At 36.7% G+C, this 23,450-nt stretch overlaps 1 protein-coding gene across 10 annotated transcripts in view; it reads right to left on the bottom strand.

The window, feature by feature from the left end:
* PLEKHG1 (pleckstrin homology and RhoGEF domain containing G1) overlaps window positions 1-23,450 on the bottom strand; it is a 125,465-nt gene that overhangs the window by 58,506 nt on the left and 43,509 nt on the right. The window contains exon 1 of one of the 10 annotated variants that reach the window (XM_085217033.1): window positions 2,928-2,948. The exons of the other annotated variants lie outside the window; for them this stretch is intronic. The gene's annotated coding sequence lies outside the window, so the exon portion shown is untranslated. Of the gene's footprint in view, window positions 1-2,927; window positions 2,949-23,450 lie in introns of those variants that run through there. 10 annotated transcript variants of the gene reach the window in all.

The raw sequence follows: 23,450 nt of genomic DNA, 5'->3' as shown, positions 1-23,450 counted from the left end.
TCTGCACATCTGTGAATCTACATTTGCCCTTGACTCTCCTTTATTTTCCCATGTATCAGACAGCAGAAATTTGTTCCATATGTGATGATTTCCCTAGGAAATTTCCCCCTTAGTCACTTAAAATATGCTAAGAACTGATATTTGGCTGTGTAAGAAACCAAAAACTCAAAGCTTTTTGTTTTTTATCTTCTATTGTGCATCATCAGTGAAAGATAACATAGACATGCCAGAAAAATAATGGTTTTGCCCCACTTCTCCTTGTTTCCCAACATTTCATATACCCTGGATTTGGCTTTTGTTTATCTGCATTACCTTCCACGTAGTTGTTCCTTCCTCTGTCCTTTCTCCCTGTCTCCTCCTTCCTCCCTCTGCATGCATAGAGCCATAGACCACATTATTACTGCATCAAATTGAAAAAGGTGACCTGTTTTTGTTTTAGAGTAAAGCCTTGATTTTTCTAAACTTTAATAATAATTGGAGTTTAGGGGAATTAGGAGTGATGTTATTATACAATTGCTAATTAGTTAAGGATTTACTGAAGAAATAAGTTACTCTCTGCCAAAACTGAGGAGAAAAAAATACAAAAACAAACAAACAAAAAAGAAACCAACAACAAATAGACCCACAAAAAAAGCCACCATAATGCAACCACAGAGTACACAGAGTAAGGACACACTGACATCTTCACTGAAAGTGCAATGTAATGTATTAATAACTCTCTGCATTGCAGTAGCTATTTAATCTGTACACAGTGCTGCAGAGACACCTAACAAAAGGAACAGTCCATCACATGCTGCTGAGGTATTGCAATGTAAATAGAGCATATGGATCCAGTGATCCATTTGTAGGCCATCTAAAAGGATTATTTTCCATCTCTTTGGGAATATTGGAGCTTTGCTTCTCTTCTCTTTAGCAAAAAAATAATAATAATGAAGTTATAATATAATATTCATAATATAATATATAATAAATCAGTAAATCGAATTTTAAATGAAAACTCCATACAGATATGTATATTTGAATGCCTATGTGGGAATAAACACACAGTTCTTATCTCTACCATGAGCGATAATGCAATCAAAACTTTCTTCTCTGCCCATACTGTATGAAAGATTAAGCAATAATTGTTCATTATGCTGGTGTTTGAATTTTTAAGATTTTTTTTTTTAAGATATTCAGGATTCCACACCATGACCTGAATGAAAGTCCATATAGACTCTTCTTCTTGCTCAACACCATACAGGATCATGCCTTGCTGCTGGCACACTGCTAATATCTTTCCAACCTACACATCACCATAACAGTTCTTGTACAACAGTCCCGGTTTCTGCTTCCTGTTGGATTAGCCTACTGTGCTCAGCAAATGCCCTGTTCCATGCTGCTGCTAATGGAAGTTTCCAACCTCAGCCAACCGAGCAGAAGCTGCTGCTGATGTTCACCTTTCAGAGCCTTCTGCAGCACAAGCACACTGGAGCCATTGGCTATTCACTCCCTGTACAGTACAGTGTGCTGGTTGCTTTATCACACTGTGACGTGTCTAAGAAGAAAAATGCTAAGCATGTCCTAGCTAGCAATGTAAAGTTCATTTTGCCTACCATACAGAGGGATGCACAATTGGAGCAAAAGGGATTATGGCATCTAGGAATCGTTCTTACTAGTCACAGCCAAACATTTGTTTGCCCACAAAACAATCTTCATACAAATCATCTCTTGCAGTTTAACTCATAGAATATCTAGCAGAAAAAAAAAAAAAAAAGTAAAAGCCAGTTCTCTAGAAAAACACAGTTTCCTTAATTCTAAGTAAAATTGTTTTTCTGAATCTTTAAATACTTGAACTTTTCCTTTAAATCCAACTGAAGGATTTATTCCATTTATTTTTGAATCAGAGACGCTTACTGGAACCTCCTCTGCACCTCAGGAAGTTTAGCAACTGGAATTTTGAAACAGAACTGAAATAATAACACCAAAGTCATACCAACAGATGTTTGCATTTATAGAAGAAGAAAACCTTTCCTTTAGGTTTCCTCTCTACAACAAAACTAAAAACCACAGAAAGTAGTATCCACGTTTATTTCTTGAGAAGAAAAATCCTTGAATTCTTCCCAGGATGGAACTAAGACATAGCAACAGCCAGGGTCCAGCACCAGGCTGGCTCTGCCTTTTGAAGAAACCGTTTTCTTTTGCCCACTCTGCTAAAGATACAGTACATTTTATAATAGTAAGCTAACAGCCCTTTCAATAGGAATGTATTCAATGACAGAAGAAGTACTCAGGACTTTAAAAATGACTGCAATAGATTTTTGCAGCATACAGTAATGTCTAATTTGAAATCTCACAGAACTTTGAATGAAAATAAATAAATAAGAAGAATGCAAGCAGGTGTTCAAGATCAAAGTACTGGTGTGTGACAGTTCCTCTGAATCCACTGCTTCTATAGCTGAGAAAGGTATTTCACATAAATAAGATCCTGCCAAATGGCAACAACTAACTCATCATTCATGATCTCGCATTGCTGCCATATACAAGAGTTCCGTAACAGCACAGTCACACGCAATATTCTATTTTTATCTTCTACTGATGATCGTTTTACATCTTGACAGGTTGTTTACCTTGTTTTGTTCCTCCCCTACCATATTGTCATTAAACTTTAAAGTATCTCAGTGAAAGACACTCCAACAGAGCCATGTTTTTGATAAAGAACTGATGCTTTCAATGCTACTTTAAGGCAATATTGCAGTGTGTGCTGCTTTTTACCTTTTTCATGAAAAGAAGCCATCAAGAACACTGAAGCAATACCTTCATTAGGACTTCTGTATCCAAGAAGCAGAGAAAGAATTGAGATAATAGCAGATCACTGCAGTGTCAGTGCACAGAGTAGCATAGCCATTGCACTCACATACAGATGATGTTAATCCTGCAACACTCACCGGCACATCAGCAGCCAAGATGAGCAGTGCCAAGAGTCATACACTTCAGAAGCTACAGCGCAAGAAACAGATTAGAGGCTTGGATTTGCCTGCTGTGAATATTTGGTGTGAAATTCACAGTGACCTACTCACTGAGTTATAAGATTTTCTCTGCAGTTTCCTCTTACCAGAACAATAGTATGCGTAAATTAAAAAGACAGTCAGACTTAAATAAAAATTAACATATACTGAGAGTCCACAAGGATTGTTTACTAACAACTACAGATAAATAAGCCCATGGACTTCTAAATTGAATTCTCTAATATCCACATTTAGTTTATCTTTACAAGCGCATAACACCCTACTAGGAAAGCCAGGGAAAAGGGTCTTCAGATTTCTACTAAACATTTGATTTATTATGTAATTTTTTGTCATCACAATCGAAAGAACCCTGACAAATCCAAATAAGAGAGGGGGCATAGAATCTCAAAAATATACTGTCAAGTAATTGCCAAGTAACAGCAAAGTAAGAAAAATTTAAAACATTCATGAAAGATATTACATTACTGTCACCACCCTTCTGCTTTCCTCACTTCCACAGCAACAGTCAATACCACATCACCTCTCTCTTGCAGCCTCAAACACTTCCACAATGGCTAGCTTTCAGATTGCAGGTAATTCTAACCAGTATCCAAGTCCATCCATGTGGGCCAAACTGCCAACAGTGCTCAGTGAACAATTTATATTTGTCTTCTCAACATTCAAATCACAGACAGAGAATGGAGAAACAAACTCCTACTCAAACCCTCTACTTGAGCTCAAATCAGAGTTGTTTTTCTCAGGTTTCTCCTTCATACTCTATCTTTCTTCCATATGGCCATTCACTCACAACATTATTCTTGTTGCTTGTTTTCCACAAGAAACAAGTAGCAAATCCCTCTTTATTTAAATATTAGAGATAGGCTCCTTATCAAAATCTCAAAACCCAAAGTGCATAGCCTAGACTTTGAGAAACGGGGCCAACAAGGCTAATGCCATGACCTGAAATTACTGAATTTCTTTGTGTTGGGACGGTAGGTTTTTCTGACAAGCCATGCTAGAAAACAATTCCTTTTGTTGCTCTTGTTTTTATAGAGAGCATCACAGGCTTCTCAGTCCCATATCCCTTACCCTTACACATAGGAATCTATCAGATAATTCAGGGCCCAGCCTACTGTTTAGGAGCCATTCTCACCCCAATCCCTGTTTATTTTCTAAAAAAAACTCACACAATAAAACACTTTCCTCCTGTGAGCACAGTAAAAAGGTTAGGCTGTAAATCCTCCATGAACTACCTCCTGTAAGGCCCAGCAGCAAAGGGCTGGTGAGGCAGCTGGGGCAGAGGAGATGCCAAGCTCTAGGCTCTTCCAGTCAAGCTAAGGAGGTGACCGGCTGTCGAACAAAGCTGTGCATTCACTATTGAGAACTGGGGCATGCTGAAAGGCTGAGAGGCCACTGCATGGCTATTATTCTACTACGTTCAGCCTGTTACCACAGCTATTAGCTGGCATGCTCACTTTTCAAATCCCCATCTCTTTGGAAACCCTGACTACCATTATTTTATTACAAAGAGGCACAGGTTAAAATAAGTGTAGCTGGGCATTTTCCTACTATTCTCCTTTTGCACGATACATTCCTTACATAGGCAGGATTTTAGTAAGAAACATCTCACTTTTACAGGCATTCAGAAATTATGTAGCAATTGAAGTGTTGCATTAACAAAGATTTTGGCAAAAGAATTGTAAAGTTTGTGTAATTTTGATCTGCAACAGAACATAAACAGATGATCAAACGCAACTCTTCACTAATACCTTTTGGCAGGGAGACAGTGATAAAACCAATAGGAACAGTTTTAAATTAAAAGATAGAAGATATTAGATGTGAGGGGGATATTCTTCACTCAGAGGGTGCTGTGGATGTCCTATCCCAGAGGCATTCAAGGCCAGGTTGGATGGGGCTCTGGGCAGCCTGATCTAACTCAGTGAAAAAGTATAGTGGTTCTCCTCCATGCCATTTTTCTTATTTTATGATTTCTATAAACAGCTACAGATGATATCAGCTATACTTGCTTCTGCAATTAAAAGCATTTATCTCACATCCCATAAGCAATAGGAATGGTGCTATTCTTCTTCAAGGCAAGTAGCATGAGGAGATTAAACCAGGTCCCTTTAGCAACTGAGCAGCATCACTTTACAGAGCACCAAAAGATATTAAAATATCCACTTTGTTGATTTTTTCAATGAATACATGTTCTTCATAATTTAAATCAGAAGAATTGAAATATTTTAGATTTCTAAACTATGCACACACCCTGCCAGTTATAAATTTATTGCAAAATATTTTGAAGGTTATAAAAACAATCTGGGAGAAACATTCCCCTCCAATGAAATCAGAGCAGAATTCTTTGAAAACAATGTCAAAGGTTTCTAGTGCTGAAGGACTAAATATCATGTACTGAGAAGAGTCAAATCCACTCTGGCCACATTGCTGCCTTTTGTAGTGCAACTGTTGTAATTGACTGCAGTTCAAAAAAATGCAACATGAAAAACTGGAAGAGTTCCATGGCTAAACTATGACATTCATATGTATGCTAACAAATGGAAGGGAAGGTGTCAATGGATCTCCACTGGTAAGAGATCTCAATAGCAGAATTTGATGACACTGAGTCACAGCTGCAAAAAAAGCACCTCTCAACAAGAATAGCACATTTCCACTGGAAATACCAAGAAGGGACTTCAACTTCAATATTCCCTTCTGCCCTTCAAGGTACAACATAAATCCATTTTTAGGACTTAAGGAAAGACATTGACACAAACTTTGTTCCTAAAAGTATGGCATTTACCAGAAGGGTGTCCAAATCTAACTTAGTTTAATCACAACGTTAAATGTATGCTTATTTTGCTATATCTGTTTTCTTTGTAATTTATCCATGTGTAGGGAAGAAGGGTCTTTCTGTATTAGGAGAACACTCAGGAGAAAATCCTTATGCTTGGGACAATCTATGGTTAATATTTTTGCATCTGCTAATAACTGTCTTAGAAGAATACTGCACAGACAAGAATATGTGAAGATGAAAGCATCTGGAAGTCCTATCCACTTTGTTCTCTTAACCTGTCATCATTGTCAATTTACAGGATTTCAAGTTGTGGTTTTCTTTTTTATTGATTTTCTTAGCAGTCACATGCTTGCATGACTTATCTAGGGATGGAAGCAAGGCAAATATAATTGGGATTTGCCAGAGTTCTTACCAGGATTTCATTTGTTATCAGCTTCTCTACACACTGAAAAGGATATTTCCAATTTCAAGTCTCACCATGTCAGCACTTTTTCGCTCACATCTAGAGATGGTAAGAAGCATATTTAAGAAAAAGGACTCAATAATCAATATTAGCAAAGAGGAAAACAATTATGGAGTATGCACTGAGTGTGTTAGATGAGGCCCACCATCTTCTCCTAGTATTGACATTCCTTTATTTGTTATGTTTAGTTTCCTCTTCTCAAATTAACATAGTTGGTTTAAGAATGTATCACTGATACTGGCACTTCTGTTTTGAGACTAATATTACTCTCTGTATATATTGGTGTAGTTAGGAACCTTTAATACTCCCATTTACCCCCTCCATTGATCCCGCATTACAGACTGGGTGTGGAAAGTGATAATTTACAGTGTTAGTTTAAATAAAAGTAATTCACTAGGCAACTCCACATCCTCATCTGAAGTAGATTCATTTTTAGAAAATATAAATCTTTGGAGTTGCCAGAGTGGAATGAAACAGATATGCATGCTGCACACTGGGGTTTTCAGATTTCCAAAGTGCTCAGCCATGGACTTTTCCCATATGAGTTTTAAGGAAACATTTCTTGTATTGAATCATGAACTGGAAATACCATCCCACTAATATTAAATAAGTCACGCCTCCCATACTAACTAGATATCAGTAGCTCAGGAGAGTAATTATTTACTCACTAAACTGTTCTTTGTCTCTGGGATTTAATATATCAATCATGTGGTGCTAGGCCATCAAAAAGTTCACTTGATATCCTGTTACTGTTTATATCTAAAGGTTTAAAATTAAATAAACGATTCCTGAAAAAGGAATTCTATTCTAACTCAACATAAAAATTGAATGGATTTGAAACATTTCCTCTACACACTTATTTCTTGAAGTCTGGATGTGAGTGATTTACTCTTTTCTGTCATCAGAACACATGAGCTGATGCAAGAGTGTAAAGCCTTACTTCAGCAAAGGTTCTATATGAATTTGATTAGATGAAAAATAATAAAAAATGAAAAATAACCCACACTGAACAAAAAAGTTATCATTTGTGCGTTTCCAGACTATCTGATATCACAACTTGGTTACACGCATCTCTGAATGGAAAACTGATACTTACTGCATGGAATAATTCAATATAATTTTTAGAAATAGGAGTAAAGCATTGTAGTGAAGACAGAGGTTATGCATAACAAAATCTTAGCATTGAGTTAGCCTTATAACTTGGACTGTGCTCTTGTGTAGGCTTCTACATCTCACTAAGGTGTTCAAGGCCATATTTTCAGAACTGCCCTTTGCTTATAGTTTCCAAATTTGGTGTCCCTTGTCAATGCGAAGCACTCAGGACTTCAGGCAAGGAGAAGATGATGGAGCGTGGTAGCTTTAAAGAACAGCTAGATATTTAGCTAATGGAAACAACTGCAACATACTGACTTCAATAGACTACAAAATAATAAATTAAATAGCTACTCCATGAAGAACATATTGTATACCTCAACTTCCGTCTGCCATAGCTTTTCACATCTGTTTTAAGGAACACAACTATCCATAAGCCTCAGTAGCCAGAAGCCTAAAAAGAGGCTCTGATCCACTTTGTTACCACAGAAGAAACCTCCACTGTACGAGGTTGTTCTCTCTCCTTCCACTATTGCTACAAGACTTTCTACTTTACATAACAAATGAATTCAGATACAAGGCAGTGCTCAACCGTCTGCCTCATGAAGTCCATCACAGCAGCCCAGAATTAATACTGCAGCTTCTACTAGTGCTCTAGATCTAGCACAAGTGGCTCTCCTTCAGCCACTTGTCACAGCCAGCTAGTCACCAGCAAACCCACAACCAGGAATGGGATTATGTCAATTTGGACACTTTTGCCCCAGCAGATAGACGTTATCTGCTCCTAAACTTAGTTAGCTTATATGATGTGTAATCAGAGTTATGTTTTACGGCATTGCAACACACTCATTTTTTGTGATAGGAGAAAAAAAAATTCAACTTCACACATGTATTTACGTGGTGGGCAAGAAATATTGATAACGCATTCTGCTGCCAAATGATACATGTTTATTTTGCAATAGAAGGGAGAAGGATAAAAACCTCAACCTGTTGTCTCACCATGCTGTTACAATGCTCCATTTTACTGGAAAGACACTAAAAAGCTCAAGTCATTTTGCTATAACTTTATGCTTCTCAAGAAGCAGGATTGGCGTGAAGTTGCTGAAGCCTAAAGACTTGGTGAATGTAATACCCTGATATGATTCTTCTTTCTTCACCAACTACATACACCAGTGATTTAGGACTCTTGAGCTCAGGGTTAAAGACAGCATAGCATCAGAAAACAGCATATAGAACCTTTAAACTTATTCCTCTATGTATATTTTTAACTTCTGAATTTGTTTATTAAGATAGCAAGGGTATTTTAATATCTTTACATGAAAATCTGTTGTTTTTACTCCTCAGACTTGCCTGACTTGTAGCCATGAACAGAAGGAAGAATAGTCTTAACTTAGTTGAGTCTTTATTGTAAATTTATTGTGAAGTTACAAAAAGTTTGAGCCTTTATTGTAAAGATTTAGTAGTTAAACTAATTTCAAGCTAATTTTTATGGTCAAACATCTAGTATACATGAATAAAACTTCTTTTAAAAATTCACTTTTTAATCAACAAATAAAAATTCAGCAATAAGACACATGGAAGAAGGACTTTATTTGGGGGTTTTCATGTGTATGTAAAGATCTTTTCCATACGCATGCTAACTCCCAGTTGCATTAGGCTCAGTTTATACACTGATCATAACAAAAGATGTTTCCTTCTGCAGTGGTTACTCTGCACTTTAACTCCCCAGCAAAAACAGAGTTGTGAAAACAGATGTGTCGAAAGGTTAAGAAATGAACAAATAGATTTTCTCCAGCTGCACAAAAGTAGTTGACAATCCCAACTCTCTAGATTACAAGAGTGAATCAAATATCTAGTGTTGATTTAAAATGGAAATAATGGAAAGGGTGAAATTAATCTAGCAAAAAGTAAGCACCTGCATGAAGGAATACCACCAATCTGCGAAACTAGACAATGTCTAAGCTGGATGAAAAAATCTTAATAAATTTCTAATTTAGTATTTAAACTATGAATACAAAGCAAAATCCCTTATATTCAATATCCAATATAATAAACCATTATAAAAATATATTAAAATATTAGAAATAAATGATGAAATAAAATAAAGGTTGCTCAGCAAGGACCACAGGTATTTTTGAGCCTGGTATTTCTTATGCAGGTTGTATCAAATTTGAAACACTCCTAGATATTTGATACTTTGCTTTTAACATTTGCCTTTCGTGAATGATATGAAATAATCTATACTTTTTTTCCCCTACTTCCATCTTTTGAACCCATACAAGATTAACAAGGCAAGTTACCTTTCATGCCAGTGTGGAGAAAAGAGATTTTCTGAGACTCTTCTTTTGAATGCTCTCCTTCCCATCCTCCATCAGGTGATATCAAAGATTAGCAAGAATTTAGCGTAGTGGAAAGCACCACAACTTAAAAACAGATGAATCTGAAAAGCTATCCAAGATTATAATATCTGGACACATACTATCTAGACTATTCTCAAACCTCTAGACATGGTTGAGAAATACACAAAGTATCTTGACCTTGGTAGCAAACATGATCTAAGTATATTCATAAGTATAGTGAAAAGCAAATTATACACAGGTAGCATACTTCTACAAATATTTACTTGTCATTCAGGAGATTAATCCGTGAAGGGAACGATCACAATGCATTTCCCATCTGCTGCCTTTTTTTTTTCCCCTCTACTTTAAAGGCACAGAAATTTTATCTACTTTAAAGATGAAAATTATTTTCCAAAATAATCTCTCTTTTACATAGGCCATAATAAAATATCTACCTGTTTCATACACCAAAATCCTTGCAAGAGAGGTCAGTGCTAGTACAAGGATATCACAGACAGTGAGGAAAACATATTCAGGTTCTTAATATTCGAACCAGTTCAGACTCAGTATACTGCTCCACAGCTATTTTAAATCCACGTTAAAACTTGGGTTTGTCTCCCTGAACACATATACCTAGCCCCTTCTCTCACAACAGTACTCATGGGCTGGTGGGCACACAGCTCAGTGTCCACTTACAGCACATTTTTTCCTCAACTGCATGAGTACCCTCACCTTGTCTGGAAGAGGCCCAGAAGCTACCAAGGGAAAAGACTGTTCTCTCTGCCACCACAGCAAAGTGTTTGGAAATACCTGGGAAAATAAAGACACAGCACTGGAACTACACAAGCATAGATGTCTCCAGGACTGCATGCCCTGAGTTTTGTGGATTTGATTCTTATACAGCTGTGCAATTACTACAATGACCAAAACAGTCCCTCAGCATTTAATATTTGCCACTCAGGTAGTAAAGTAATTTGTTGCATCACTGAGAAGTCCTAAGATATATGAACAAGCCAAAGCAACTGATACGTCAGCTGTGCTGCAACCAGCGATCAACTTCAGAAAAATCCTCCTCAGAACTTTTGGCAAAAACAATGAGATAATGCTATTGTTGTTTTCTTTGCTACTTAACTCTTGGAAATCACAACTGCCTTAGAGATCAGATGACATACCACAGTAAGCTTCTGATTTTACATTACTCAACAGTCACTAAATATTTTTTGTACTTTGCAACATTTACATGGTTGGCCCATGATGAAAATTACAAAATAAAAAATGTTATATGTACTTTAACAAAACAGCATTTTTAAAAAAATCAGGTAATTTCTAATAATACATGCTCTGCTTTTGAAGTCTACTGGAAACAGCATTAAAAACTTCTGGGGTAAGCAAGCAAAGTTGAGAAAGATGAAATAGATAGAGAAGAGAAAACTCTTACTCGAAAACTTGTCCTACAGTACACGTAGATTCGTTTTCACCAAAGGCACATGTCTACAAACACCATAATTCAGACTTTGCCCAACAAATATTTATCTGTCTTCCAGAAGGTAATTAACTACTGCAGTTTTCAAACATTTTAGAAATATTGTCTGCAGAGCAACCCATCCCCCAGGATTATCTCTGCACTTATGAAGCAGTGAAACTGGTTACTCCCTGGGAGATGTTCAGCACAAGACTAGCACAAGATAGCTAAGACTCATCCTCTCATTCTATTTTTAAAACTACAATTTTGATACCACACAGCTGGACATCTGCCATCACTGCAGGCCTCCAAGAGAAGTCACCTTTAAAAGAAAAAAAAGAACAACCTCTTCTGGGAAAGTTTTTCTTCAATGTCTGCTGCTCTGCAGCATCCTCACAGTGTTGGGTGCTCTTTCCATGGCTAGTTTAGTGCTCCCTCTCTAGCTGTAAACATTCCAGGTGATATCTTTCAGTTATCTGAATGTGGGAATCCTCCAGAATTGCTTTCCATAAGCTGTCCGGGAAATGCTGTTTGGAACATTATTTGTACTATGGCTAGGACTTTAACTCTCCTACAGACTACATAGCAGACTGATGGAAAAGATTTTCCTAAAATAGTAGCATCTCTCCTGCCCACAAACTGCATTGCTAACCTACACTGTAATAATCTTGTCAAGTGAAATGGGACAAAAAAAAAAAAAAAAGTGTTTTTTTGTTTGCAAAAGAATAACTATATTAGTTGGATAATAAATAAACTACGTGAATTTAAGAACTAAAAAAATCTCCCATCTTTAATGCATGAGCATACTGACACATTCAGCACCTCCTTTCTTCTCTCTTCTGGAGACATAGTTAAGATACTGAAGTTACCAAGTAGGACCAAAGCCACAGAAACCACATATCTCTAGTTAAAACAGAGTAAGATGTTCCGCCCTAACTTCTTTCCCCAAGGTATGTAAGACTAGTGTATCTTCTCTTTTTCCAACACAGCAATGGAGGAACGGGGTGTTGTTTTCCAGTTTAGTTATTATTTTAAAAAGAACTATTTTTTCAAAGCCAAAGCTGAAAGCTTGAGAGACTTTAGAAAGAATAGAAATAAGAGGAAAAGAAAATGCAACTGCTGTGCAGCTTGATAAGAAAGACAGTCTTAGAAAAAGATTGTTTTGAACAAAAGCATTCTTATGAACAGCAGTCACATTTAAATATGAGCTTCAATCTGGAGCAAAGTTGAATGTTATTAAAGTATAAATGAAGGGAGGAAATCAAGAGGGACTCTTAAGACAAGGTGAACGAAATCCTGAAGGTGGATAAAACTCATTGCTAGGAAAGCAAACTCATGTTTGTAGCAACATATCAATTTCACATGGAGATAGCGCTAGTTATTAAGCTAATAAAAACTATATAGACCATGTATCCATCCAATGACATTGCTGCATGCATGGTCATAATCAAAACTGACTTTTCTATTAGGTAGAATTAAAGCTTTAGCATACATATGAATTTAGGTCCTAGGAGCATAAATCAGGCATTCAATGGCCACAGCACATCAACCAGTACAATAACCACATCTTTAAAACAACTTATGCTGGCCGCTGTCACTGGTCAGGTTTGCCATGGCTTATATTCTTGGTAGCACAACACGTACCTGAGTAAAATATTAATAGGGTCAAAACATCACATGAAATTGCCCTAGCATTAAAAGATAAATTATAGCTGTAGTGGAGGACAGTATGTATACTGAATTATGCTGAATTACAACTACAAATTATTGCTCTATAAATGTTTCTCAGACAGTAATCATATCATTCCATGCATGCTGAACAGTAAATTCAAAAGAAAACTCCTAGAAAATACAGTGAACTACACTATACATAGCTGTCATGAATGTCACCAGCTACCTTCCTGCATTTATTAAAATATATCACATAAATCTAAACAAACACTTCAGTGGGTGGGAGCAGTAACTTATTTAAGTTTCAAAGAAATTATCTATCCCTGTTCTCAGGAATTATGACCAATGTTTTCAACAGAGAAGTTGCAAATGGCAAAGGACTAACTAATTCAGGTTTTCCATTAACCCTTTTCTTTTTATTTGAGGGATGTGTGATTTAGAGACAAGCTAAAATTTACACATCTTAGCACATCTTCCCAATCACAAATACAGACAGGGTTTGTGGTCTCATGTCCTGGCTGACCAGGAGCACATTTGCTCTTTTTGTTACTGTATCTGAAATCAAGTATTTGAAGATTTTGTATCACATTTGTTCAAAAAGAAGTCATGCAAGGTGTGTCAGGGCTCTTTCTAATGCACTTGAAAAATTTGGGGGAGAGAGAATTTCAGCTGCATGCATCAGAAAGTAAATCACCTCTGTCAGGTAAGCCTGACCCAGTTCTGAGTTGCGCCTATTTTTAACAACCTTTGATTTGGCCCCTATGTTCAAGTATTGATATCTCCCCCAGTTCAGCAAACTGCAATGGCACTTTTATCTTTATTGCAGGCGCTTAGCTTTGTTCCTGTGAGCGGAGAGTAAAGGTCAGAGAAATCTTACTCTTCTCAAGCAGAGTTCCTCACTTCAATATTAAACATATCCAATGTGCATTCACTTAACAGTTATATGTCCATTAATACACCAGCAATATAAATATTTTTAGATTAAAAGTTCTTCCACCACAGTTACATGGCACAGACACTATACTTGCTTAGACAGACATTATATCACAACTCTGTAGCAGTCTGCATCATCCTACAAAGCAGCTCTTTAAACATCACTCAGCTTACAGAAGCCAAAGGTCTACTACATCCCCACCATCTTTGCTTAAGTATATTCCATATTTAGTGCTAATTTGATGACAAACTTAGTGCAGTCTTGATACAGAATATAAACATACTATCACAGCAGGAAAGGTTAAAAAGTTTGTTTTTGTTTTCTTGTTGTCTTAAGTAAAAAGGTCAAATGCTAAGTTAAATTTTGTATTTTTTAATTTACTTGTTATATTTATTGGAAATACCTCGTATCAATTCATGAGTTATTTTTAACACACATCTAGCAAATATATTAAAACTACTTTATGCTGTATATGGGCAGCATGAAAGTAATATTACACTGCATCAGGCTAATGCACAGAGAAGCTCACTGATTTTGGAAAGAAACAGGAAGGTAAGTAGTTCTAAGCATTTACAAAAATTTCAATTTCTTCATGCTAATCATGTATCTATTACTGTTTGCACCATACAAGCTAAAGGAATGGAAACAAAAACTGCAGTAGATACACCCTTATAACCCATATCTTTGTAATTTTAGGTTAAGAACTCATTCTTACTACTGATAACATCATTAAATAAAACATATTCCCTAACTTCCTCATAGCTTTTGTCAGCCAAAAGCAATTAAGAGTACTGTACCTACAGGGAGCGATGAGGAAGGGAGGGAAGGCCTGATGAGGTTATGACCATTTTTCTGATAAAAAACAAAGATCTCTGTCTCCATTCTATAAGACACTGAATATTGAAAATTACAATATTTCTGAATTTCCCTTGGAGTTGATTCATTCTTTTCATTTCATGTCTTACAGCAGGATCAGCATTAAATTCAGAACTGTGCATTGGTACCGTGAAAAAAAAGAAGTTGATTTTTGAAGTTTTCCCTTTGACCTGAACAAGTCCACCCTAAATACTGAGTTACATGCCTCTGCGCAGCACATTCTCTTTTGCCGTTACATGTTAAACTCATTGTAAAAATAACATTCATGAACACTTGCTTTTACCAGGTTTAAAGTCACACTGGATTTCCACTCCTCTGCCTGCTGTAGCCCAGGCAACAGCTGCCTGGAAACATCTGAGGTAACTTGATCCCTAATTCTTACCTAAATACATGTCATTGCTTAAAATGAGCTGAATTGACAGATTGGATTTGATCATCTCTTTTTTTCTGCACACACTTAATGTGAAAGCAGTGTTTCTTGACAATTTGGCTCTTGTCAAGATCTACTGTCCATCAGCAAAGCTGATGATGATTATAGTAGTTGTCCTTTTGTCTACTTGCACACTAGTATTACCTTGCATATTAGGGCTGAATGTCCCTGAACAACCTCTACTATAGGATAACCATTTGTAAAAAACAACTTTGATACACATTATAAGGGTTTGCTCTGGGACACTGGCTTTCCCAGTTTCCTTGCATTACACTTGGAATAACTGAATTTCCAGCTACGGCAGTAGGAGCGCAAGAAAAGTGTGTGATACAAAAGTTACAGGGAAATTCTTCCTTTGGTATTTGTTGGGGGGGGGGGGAGAGAGGGGGGGAATGATTTCTATATGGGTCACTGAGACAAGGTTCACATGACATTGTGACCAAACATGATACCATGATCACTGAATCCACAGAACCCTCCATGGACACCTCTGGCGTAGTCTTGCCTGGTTCTTCACTCTCTCTACCACATTACTGCACACCTCACGTCTTCAGTTCTTCTCCTGACTTTCATTTCTTTAATCTGATGACCAGGACAAAGACTCAACTCTATTGTGAGGAGTCAGACCTCAACAGAACAGCAGACAGAGTTGTTAAGGGGTACTTCAGTTACACTGGTCCAACACACACAAGCTTTAACACTCACAATATGAAGGGAAGAAAGAAGCAACTTTTGACATATTCCTTTTTACTTCCTATGACATGATATTCTCAAATTAACAACTTGTCAGTGCAATCATATACTATTATTAAACCAGAAACCTGAGAAATAGAACATAATGGTTTTACAGATATTCTATCAGGATTCTCTAGGATTACCTCTATTCGTGTAACAAGAAAGAACGTTTTACAATAGGGCTAAGAATTCACCAAAACCAAAATAAAATGATACCTTTTTCTGCCAAGAGAATAAAGTTGAGTTAGTTCCATCATTGTAAAAAGGAAATAAGCTACTGTTTTGTTCAGGCTGAAATGGAGAATACACAGTGATCTCAGCTTGCTTTAGAGGAAAAAAAAAATCTACCTGCCCACTAGAATTTCACACTGAGATTGCTATCGCAGCCATTGTGGTTTAACAATTCCCTTCTTTTTAGCACTGAAAACATAGCCTTAGACATTTGATTAGCAAATTCAGTCTTTCCATGCGTAAACACAAGATTCTTTTCTTAAATGGTACAACAAATGGTAACAAACCACATCACAGGAATAAGCATGACACTAGCACTTTCTGAAGTTAATCACAGGCATCCAACTAGCCACTGATGAGGAGAAATCTGCATTAACATACATGGTTAACTTGATTTCCTGTAGCCTCACTCTTTACCTGACAGTCTGTTCACTTCCCATTAATAGGCAAGAGGCATTTCAGGGAAATTCCAAAGCTAATTCCAACATAAATAAAGGATTTGTTAGTGGCTACTGCTTTCAAGATAAGAAATTACACCGGCAGTCAAGGTATCTGAACTAATTAAGCCCTCCTAACCACAGAATGTTTACTCTGGAAAAAAAAGAAAAAAAAAAAAATTGGCTTCAAATGCTTTCAATGCAATTGCTGTACAGAATAGCCAACAAAAGTACTACCTATTTGCACAAAGCAAGATAGAAACACAATGACAAGAAACCTTGTCTGGATCTGAAACTCAAATGTGTTTGACTTTAGTGTTGAGTTTCTCAGCTATGAATGAGCGATAAAATCAACGATAGCCAGACAGAACACGCTCAAGTAAGAAAAAAAAGAAAAATCTTTTAAAGAGGACTATGCCAACCACTGAGCAAATACTGTTAAAAAAGAAAAAGTCACTGAGAATACACCTTAAAATCAGAGCTGATGTTTGCTCTGCTTTAGAAAGAAGAGATACTTTGAGAGCACGTATCATAACCATAGATTTTATTAAATTATTGTATGACAGCTTAACTAAGCCGAGCACAGCATTTTAACCAGAAGGAAAAAATTGTACCAAATAATCAGTAAATGCAATCCTAGGACTTTGAATGAAGAACCCATTCTTCAAAACCCATACATCTGTAGTATATTTCTCAAGCAAATCCACATCTTTATGTCATTTCCCAGCCTCTGCAATAAGAACAGGGTCTCCTGTCTTTCCCTCTCCACAGATGCATTTTCAGAGGTTTTTTTGTTTGTTTGTTTTCTTTTTTGTTTTTTTTTTACCTCCTTTTTGTTTTTTTTTACTGACTCCTCCAAACTAAGATGGTTCAATCTGTTGATGAAATGACATCTACCTTTCTTCTACTGATTATATTGAATCTTCAGTGTTATATTCAGAACTTACCTTTCTCCAGCTGCTGTAGGTATTAAAGAGCCTCACAGCAGTGGAGAGTCAGTAGTCTGTACAGATTTCAATTGACAGCTGCTTCTATTTGCCCCAGGATGAGGTCTGGGAAGGGGGGAACAGAGAAGGAGTTGGCAGAGTAAAACGTTGAACAAGTAAAGTATTGAACAAGGAAAAAGAAAAAAGAAAAAGAGGAAACTCTCCCAGAATGGCAGGTTGAAATTCCTACTTATGAGCTGCCTATAGGGCAGTTGAGATCCTATGAGTATCCTTCGGTAAGTCAGGGATTTGTTTAAGCATCACAGGCAAGGAAGTATACACACACAGATTTCAAAGGCTGGCCCTCAAGCCAATGAAAACACTTCCCCTCTGCAGGCCCTGCACATTGCTCTGTGTAAAGCTGTCATTTATGTCCTTACGTAACACAGCATTAGAGGTATCGTGTTGCCCTGGCTGGAAGAGGAATGGCCCCTCATCCATTTCAGAGGTAAAGTGTGTTTTTAATCACTTGATTCTATGAGCTCTGTTTCATTAGCACAGAGTTAGCTAAACAAAGAAGGAAAAGGAGTTAAATTCACTTGTTCGGTGTGCAGAAAGCAGAACACTTTGCTAAGTTTTATATGAATCTTAAATTTAGCCTCTGCGTTGAAATCCACGGCACTAAAGCATGATTTACCCTATTGAATTTTTATAACTGACATGGACAATCAGCTGCAAAGCTCCAAAGCAAATTGGCTCGGAGTTGACTAAACAGATTGGATTAAAAATAATAATAATAATATAGCTGTTCCCTGTTGACTTTTCTCCTGAAATATCACAGGAAAGTAGGCAGATGTAGGTGAATACAGAACCTTAGTTTCCTCTTATCCGTTTAGTTGAATCATGAATTTGGACCACTTTGGTAAGAAACCAAGCAAGCACCTAGCCTTCACCATATCAGCCACTATGCAATCCTCAAATTGTCTAAGCCTAAGTACTGGCCTAAATGCATTTCTCCAATAAATTTGCAGTACTGAGTCCAAACACGCCAGTTTCTCTTGTGTTAAGTACTTTAAGATTACATTTTATATATACTGAGGACATTTCAATCCACATCTCATCTAAATACAAAGTTTTGCTGTAAAATCGTGACACGTACATCTCAAAGTACCTTAAAATACCTTGAATGGACTTCAGAAAACCATTCCGTGCTACTAGTCACACTCATGGCACAGTAATATTAAGTAACATCATACAAGAGAACAGTGGTATTTCTGTGCATAAAACAGTACCTAAGCCCTCTGAGTGACAATGCTGTCTGTGACTCAGCACCAGCTCAGATGTCTCCTTGCACACGTTGGAGCCTGTTACTGGATAAAGGAGAATGAAATACAGTGTGCAATAATGTCTTCTATGCAGTCTTAGAAACTGGAAACAGAACAGGATCTAGATAAGCATACACAGATGGTTGTTTTCAACTGGCTGACAGACTGCTTAACAATCCCATGGCTAATTAAGAGAAAAAGCTAAGTCCCTAACGACTAACATGGAGATTAGGCCTTGGGTAAGAAATGACAGAGTCCAGCAATGATGACAGCAGGGACTCAGACTGCTGTCCAGCTGAAAGTGACCCAAGATAGACAACAAATAGATTTTGTGTGTGCCTCAATCCTTCAGATTTTGTTGTTCTCAGAGCTCGTGGTTTGCCGATCAGGCAATTCAGTCCTCATCTCCCAGGGCACATATTAGTCCTTTAAAAATTTCATGTATTAAGTAGCAAATAAAAAGTAATTTCTTTAGAATCTTTAACCAAAATCAGTGCATCAGTTCTAATTGTAGGACTAAACTCAGTGCTAAACAAAGCTGGCAAGTCAGACAGCATGTCAAATACTACAACGTTTGTAGCACCAGAGTATTTAACTGTATTCTGTTTTCAGCATCCAGTAATGATAAAGAGTGATCTTGGCATTTTACATCACAACTTGGTCTGCAACCTGAAGTCACAAAAGAGTCAGACCCTTGCAGAAAAACAAGACAGAGATGCTGCCACTGATCACAATAAATGTAGCTTGATTAATTTATAATTTTTTTAATGGAAGTGAACAGGTGGAAAGAAATAAAATATTTAAATATAACAAATATTTAGAATAGAATTATAGAATATTTTGGGTTGGAAGGGACACTGAAGATTCTCCAGTCTCAATCTCCTCCCATGGGCAGGGCTGCCACCCACAGCTTGGGCTGCCCAGGGCCCCATCCAACCTGGCCTTGAAGCCTCCAGGGATGGGGCATACAGAGCTAATTGCTAATAGCTAATGGCTATTTTAATGTAATATATTTTTTGTAAAGTACAGAGTGGGAAAAAAAAAAGAAAGAAAGAAATAGTGAGAAAAAAAAAAAGTAGCAAAAATTCCACAGAAACAAACAAACAACAATAAAACAACTCTGGATTTAAGTTTCTTACACAAAATGTCTCTTATTTATTAGTTTTGCATGAGTTTATTCTGCAACCTGAACTCCATTCATAGCCTTCAAAATCACTTTGGACTTGCTAAGAGCTTTAAACAAGGGACTGTCCTGCCCCCTTCCCTTTTCTTACCTAAACAAAAAAGAGAAGAAAGAAAGAATGTGCATTAATTACAAGGTACTGACTGACCTGGATTAGCCATTCATCCATGTCAGTAGAAAGGAATTCCTAACATCTGCATTAACTGGGAGGGTAGAATAGGCTGTTCCAAGTGGATTTCTTTTGAAAATAAATAAATAAAGGCAACTTTTTTTTTTTTTTTTTTTTTTTTTTTAACTTGGGCATCCAACAGCATTCAATCTATTGATGAGACAGTAGCCATTCAACTTAAACAGTTCAGAACTGCCTCTCTAAGAGCAACAACCATCTCTTTGATCAAAGTTTGCTGTTGGAAGCTAAATATAAGACATGTTTGTAGAGAAATGAATAAATTCACAACATAATTAATTCATCCTTATCATGCTTGATTCTCCAGAGCAGGTTTTTACGTTAAAGACTAAATCTATTTCTAAAAGAAAGTACGGTACAGTGAAAAAAACACTTCTGCAATGCAGAAGTTCCAAAGATTCATAACTTACTAAGCACTTAAAATCTTAGCTTTATACTTAGAAACAAAAGTATCAAAAGTATTCATATAATTGTTGTTCACATATAGAATGCCTCAAATGTAATGATTTTGTAGATTCTGATAATGACTTAACAAATGTTACTGTAGGTAGTTGAGTGCAAATATCAGGTGTTCTTCAAAACTTTTCTGTTACAAAGTGTTTCAGGTGAAATACACAGTAGCTGAACCCAACACTTAAGTGGAAAAGCTACTTCCAGGTACTGTATTGTAACAAAAATTAAATCCAGTATATACATTGAAATATCAAATAGTTGCGCTTCTTTGCACATTGTAAAAACAATGTCAGGCTAATATATTTAAACTGAGATTTTCATATATCATAACTTAGTTACAAACTCAGCCTGCAAAATAGAGTGCTTGAATACAACCAGACTTAAGCAAACTTGCCAGAATCTGATTTAACAGAAAAGGATTATGTGGGAACTATTTTGATCAACAATGGTACTTCCAGCTCTGCAAGACCTATTATTTGTTGTTGTTGTTGTTTATTTGTTTTCAGTGTTTTTTTTGCTTGTACTTTTGTTTTGCTTTTCCTGCTTTTTAATTCACATTAACTTCTTGAAGAATTGCGAAGACTCAGACATGGAACCAAGGAATTAAGTAGCATATCAGAGCCTACAAAAGTGTTTACCAATTTTTCCCTCCATCTATTCCCTTCAGTAGGATTTTTTCCCAAGCTTTTTTCTTGCCCCCCGCCCTATCCATTCTCTGTGTTTTACATTAAAGGTTTCCTGGTATGACATTATCAGTGTGTCCTTTCGAGTTCTTTCATTCACATGCAGAGAAGGGTGTGGGTAGCTTATAAAAGTAGCTGTAAAGTAAATACACCTATAAACTTTGACAATTTTATAAAAGAACTTTATTTGTCTGTATTCAGAAGCAGCAACAATGTAGTGACATTTTCCCACCATAGATAAGTGCAAGCCTGTTTCAATTTTGGTATCATACACTTCAGTCACTACAGTAGTGCCAGGGCTTTTAAGTTCATAAAATTTAAAGGCAAGTACATCTTGTGTTTTTGGTTTTTGTTTGTTTCTATGCATGTGTGGTTCTTTCCACAGCAAAATTCTGATTTTCCCACCTACCAAAGAAGGGGCCCTAGAAAATACCTCACAGGTCTAAATGCACCACTGAAGAGGAACAGAAGACAAAAATACAAAGGGGAAGAAAAAAAGAGATGCGAGAAAACAAAACAACAAAAAAGTTTCATTTAAATGTTCTGTCTCAAAAAAAAAAAAAAAAGAAGGAAAAAAAAAAAGGAGAATGTAAAAAAGCTGAGTCAGATTCTCATCATCAGGGCTCATGAAAACAAAATAAAATAAAAAGCAATCAAGCTGAAGGAGGGCAGGAAGACAGGAAGAATTTCCTGCCTTAGAAACAAAGGCTCAACCTCTTATTACGTCTGTTCATAAAAAGAAGCACACAACACACACTACACCCAGAAATGAGTGGTAATTTTGTGGGCTTGGTTCACTCTCCCATAGCCCATAGTCTCAGTTAAGTCAAAGCACTATCAGGTTTGCACTATCAGTTCCCATCCTTGATGAAATAAATCAGTGTAGCAGAAGACAGGAACACATTTGTGCTGTTGGAACTGTTGAACATTTCACTTGAGTAAAAAAAATAGGATTTTATAATAAACACCAGACATTATTCATAAATATTTTTGTGCAACAAGTTTATGACTGATTTCAAACTCAAGAAAATCTTCTTTCATATATCTAACTGCTGACATAGAACAAATCTTTCACAATACTTTGCCTATTTTAGCAGCTCACAAAACATTTGTGCGGTCAGACTGAGAAGAACACAACCCTTGGGTACCTTCAGTTTCCCACTTGAGAGCCAGGTGCTGTAAGAGTAGGCCAGTGCTTATAATAAATGCTGTCACTTTCTTTGGAAGTAGAAGGCCTATGAGGCTTTAGATAGCCTTTAAAAACATGAATTGATGTTACTACCACTTAAGTGGGGGGGGGGGGGGGGGAGGGGGAAGGGGAACAAACAAACAAAAAACCTTCAAAAAATCCACCTAAAGGTCAGAGAGAAAAAAATGGATATATATTTATTATATGTATGTATATGTACTTTAGGACTTCAGGCCCAAAGCAGTTGCTCTCTGTGCTTCATTTGAAATGCCTAGGCAGCTCCTAGGACTAGAATCTAATCTTAACCAAGACTGTATCAGTGCATAGGGATTCCAATCAGAGAATCTTGAAAAGCAGCCATTTTCTTTCTGAGAGAGTCATAGTAAAGTTCTATTTTCCTCAAGGATTTCCTATTGCCTATTGATTGTCTATTTAATTAAAGAGAACAAAAAAAAAAAAAAAAAAATCAAGACAGGACATCCCATCTTTAGAAATGTTGGCCTGCTTTGGATATGACTAGACAGAACAGTCTCCTGGCCAGACATTAAGCAAAATTCCCCAACGATTAACCTCATGCTTTATATGATTCTTAAAAATTGCTTTTCATTGTTAAAAGACAAACCCTCTCATGAGATAAGACTTAACCATCAACATAACATTTTTTACACAGTGAAAACTACAACTGTAGTTTTGATAGCAACTGATAGCAACCATTCTTACAAACAGACTTGAGAAGAGGCATGGCTCACAACTATCTTGACAGAAGCTAGACATAACAGAACCCAAATAACTTGGATTGCTTGACTTTCCCAGTGAACTCCGAGAGTCCAGGCTCGCTAGGATAGAAGTTATATTCAGGTTCTTATCACCTTAAACTATTTCTTAGTCCTTCTATCATTTGAAATACAGTGTACATTTCGTGGACATGAGAAGTAAATTGTGTATTGCGTCTGACAATTGTGTCTATTTTGAGCTATTCTGTGAAATATGTGTTGTGGGGACCACTGCCAAGATGAACATAATGGCATTTAATATTAAGTACTGTTCCAAAAA

Source organism: Meleagris gallopavo, chromosome 2 (assembly GCF_905368555.1).
Source record: "Meleagris gallopavo chromosome 2, MGAL_WU_HG_1.1, whole genome shotgun sequence".
Taxonomy (NCBI): domain Eukaryota; kingdom Metazoa; phylum Chordata; class Aves; order Galliformes; family Phasianidae; genus Meleagris; species Meleagris gallopavo.
This window is presented reverse-complemented; position numbering and strand designations above follow the sequence as displayed.